Raw genomic sequence first — 347 nt, 5'->3', positions numbered from 1 at the left:
AAATAAAGGGGAAAAGAGAAAAAGAGCAGAGAAGTTAACTTACACAGCAACTGTTAAGTAATAAAGGGACAGCGTTACTAGCAGTCAGAGCTGCTACCTGAAATAGCGGAAAATAGATCTGTGCATTTGCACAAATGTCAATGGGAAATAAAGTGTTAAAAAAAAGTATTGTTTGGGCAATAAAGCAGTAGGATCAGCCCAGTCATCTCTGTTCATTTACACCCTGTACTCCCTTTTTACAGTATTAGGTAATCTGAGAATAAGGTATGAGATAGAAGTAACACACACAAATAAAATGTCGGATTCTTAATGTTCTGTTATAAACAAACCAAGTGTATGGCACAGTG

The sequence above is a fragment of the Tyto alba genome, unplaced genomic scaffold (genome assembly GCF_018691265.1).
Source record: "Tyto alba isolate M040663 unplaced genomic scaffold, T.alba_DEE_v4.0 Super-Scaffold_23, whole genome shotgun sequence".
Taxonomy (NCBI): Eukaryota; Metazoa; Chordata; class Aves; order Strigiformes; family Tytonidae; genus Tyto; species Tyto alba.
This window is presented reverse-complemented; position numbering follows the sequence as displayed.